Source organism: Mustelus asterias, chromosome 17 (assembly GCF_964213995.1).
Source record: "Mustelus asterias chromosome 17, sMusAst1.hap1.1, whole genome shotgun sequence".
NCBI classification, from domain to species: domain Eukaryota; kingdom Metazoa; phylum Chordata; class Chondrichthyes; order Carcharhiniformes; family Triakidae; genus Mustelus; species Mustelus asterias.
Genome location: NC_135817.1, coordinates 4,382,774 through 4,386,043, shown reverse-complemented (window position 1 = coordinate 4,386,043; position 3,270 = coordinate 4,382,774). Strand labels below are relative to the sequence as shown.

General features: G+C 44.8%; 1 pseudogene; it reads right to left on the bottom strand.

The window, feature by feature from the left end:
• Positions 1-253: 253 nt before the first annotated feature.
• On the bottom strand, positions 254-463 carry LOC144506678 (U2 spliceosomal RNA; annotated as a pseudogene).
• Positions 464-3,270: the final 2,807 nt, after the last annotated feature.

Here is a 3,270-nt window from a genome sequence, read left to right as displayed (position 1 = left end):
TTGACACCGCTATATAAACGGTTCTCATAATTTAGACCCTGCTACTATTGTGGTGAATCACAGGTTCATGTTTTGGGATCACTGGTTACATTGTTGAATGCAAACCTTTTTAGGATTTCTCTTTTGTTTCTTTTTTTTAATACTTTTCCAATTCAATCAAATCAAATCCAATTCAGAGTCTCAACAAGTTGAGACATTTCCGATCCAGGCTGACAAGACAGGGCAGGCGACCAAACCACCCTGTCCTGGGCCCGATCTACATGAGCCAAGCTGATTGGAGAAGGGGGAGGTTCCTCCTCCAAGACTTGGGCTCATTTGCATCTTAGCCAAAAGGCCGAGATGCCGCTTTTAAAAATTGCTTCATATGAAACATATGAAGCTTCAATGTAACCTAATTACCTCAACCAAGTGCAGCATCCTCTCCATACTACACTTGATCTTAGCCAAAAGGCCGAGAAGGCATCCAGGAATTTACAGAGCCCAAGATTTAATTCAATACTCTCCCAGTTTCCACCAGACCACAAATGTTGTTCTTCTCCCTGCTGGGCCCACTTAGCTGTACTATCTGAAGATTCTGTAATCTTCGGCAGCACGGTGGTACAGTGGTTAGCACTGCTGCCTCACAGTGTCATGGAACCCGATTCTCTGGCTTGGGTCACTGTCTGTGTGGAATCTGCACGTTCTCCCCGTGCCTGCGTGGGTTTCCTCCGGGTGCTCCTGTTGCCTCCCACACTCCAAAGATGTGCAGGTTAGGTGGATTGGCCATGCTAAATTGTCCCCTTAGTGTCAAGGGGACTAGCTAGGGTAAATTCATGGGGTTACGGGGATAGGGCCTGGGTGGGATTGTGGTCGGTGCAGGCTTGATAGGCCGAATGGCCTCCTTCTGCACTGTAGGATTCTATGATTTATTTAGGTTAAGTTCTTTCTTGTTTTAAATAGCTTTATTAAATGTTTTAGTTAAAGGACCAGCTTGTCTCAAAAGCTTCCAAATATCCAATGGGATAGTGACATTAATTTTTTTAAAGAATTTCAATTAAAGCAGTGCATTTTGAGTGTGTGAATTTCCCAGGCTGCAATCTGTCAGGAGTTAATGGCTTTGTCCTCTCAGTCTGACAGAGTTGGAGTTTCTTTCCCCTCAAAATTTACTTCCAAAGATGTGCGGGTTAGGTTGATTGGCCAGGTTAAAAAAAAAATTGCCCCTTAGAGTCCTGGGATGCGTAGGTTAGAGGGATTAGTGGGTAAATATGTGGGGGTAGGGCCTGGGTGGGATTGTGGTCGGTGCAGACTCGATGGGCCAAATGGCCTCCTTCTGCACTGTAGGGTTTCTATGATTTTATGAAAAGACTGAGAGAAATTGGAGATTGAATTTTCAATACTTTTATTTCTGACAAATGATTAAAAGAATGTATTAACAATTGTGCTTTTGTGTTATAAATAACTCAGAGCTATGTGTACACAGGTATCCCATCGTAGATGGCTAAAAGAGAACAAGCACTCAGGGTAAATTTTAATCTCGCATCCAGAGCCTTAAAACTGAATTTCATGCTTTTTATAGAAACCGTCCAATTTTCATTTCTATCAAATGAGAATCTGATGTTGCCCCTTAGTAAGAGGTCTCACAACACCAGGTTAAAGTCCAACAGGTTTATTTGGTAGCAAATACCATAAGCTTTCGGAGCACTGCTCCTTCGTCAGATGGAGTGGAAATGTGCTCTCAAACAGTGCACATCATTGCCCCTTAGTGTCAGGGGGATTAGCAGGTGTTATGTGGGTAATAGGGATAGGGCCTGGGTGGGCACCCCAGACATTCTCTCTTCCACCTTCTTTCGTTGGGAAAAAGATACAAAAGTCTGAGGTCACGTACCAACCAATTCAAAAACAGCTTCTTCCCTGCTGCTGTCAGACTTTTGAATGGACCTACCTCGCATTAAGTTGATCTTTCTCTACACCCTAGCTATGACTGTAACACTACATTCTGCACTCTCTCATTTCCTTCTCTATGAACGGTATGCTTTGTCTGTATAGTGCGCAAGAAACAATACTTTTCACTGTATGCTAATACACGTGACAATAACAAATCAAATCAAATCAAAATCAAGGATTGTTGTTGGTACAGACTCGATGGACTGAATGGCCTCCTTCTGCACTGTAGGTCTATGCTTCTATGATTCCATGGTTATGATTGGGTTACACCAATAGTGACCCAGAAAATGTTAGAAGGATTAAAACCACTTCTAACCTCTGGGTGACCATTGTACAGAGCTGGACCGGCCCCCTCCCTCGGGACTGCACCCCCCCTCCCTCAACCCTGACCACCCAGGGGACTTCCCCATTCCCCAACTACCCTCGTTATAGGACACCCCAATCCCCAGTGATCTCCAGCAATCCTCCAATTACCCCCACCGTGGGATTTCCCCCATTTGCATGAGACTCCTCCTCTCCAAGCTCCAGCAGTGGCCAGACTTTCAAACTCACCCTCAGCCCAAGCCTGACCACGACCCTGAAGTCTGGCACTCTCCCCACTACCACCTCAGGCCTGTCCCAACCCAAGACCTGACCCTCTCTAGCTAAGGCCAACACCCTAAACTCTGAGAGTTCCCCCATACCTTCAACGGAGAAAAGTATTGAACACGGTGTAAAGGGGCAGGGATCTTCATATTACCGACAACTGTGTTCAAATGAAATTACCCCTACTGCCTCCACAGTCAAATATCAAATGAAAACATTTTTGTCTGCTAACTATGGGGCAACATGGTGGCACAGTGGTTAGCACTGCTGCCTCACAGCGCCAGGGACCTGGGTTCAATTCTGGCCTCGTGGAGTTTGCACGTTCTCCCCATGTCTGCATGGGTTTCCTCTGGGTGCTCCAGTTTCCTCCCACAATCCAAAGATAAACAGGTTAGGTTGATTAGCCATGCTAAATTGCCCCTAGTGTCAGGGGATGAGCAGGGCAAATACATGGGGTTATGGAGATAGGGCCTTGTTGGGATTGCTGGTGCAGGATCGAAGGGCTGAATGGCCTCCTTCTGCACTATAGGGATTCTTCTGTACAATGGTCTTCTAGATGATTCTTCTAGATATCAATTTGAACGGACAGTGTGGATTACTTTATTAAAACAGATACATTTTTACACAACAATCACCTTGAAACTGGACTGACTTTACCACAAAATAGTTGTTTGTAGGAAAATTGTTTTTTTAACCATACAAATGTGCGAAGGTTATGCTCGGTTACTGGCGTATGGTTTTTATTTTTGAAAACTTTCAGCT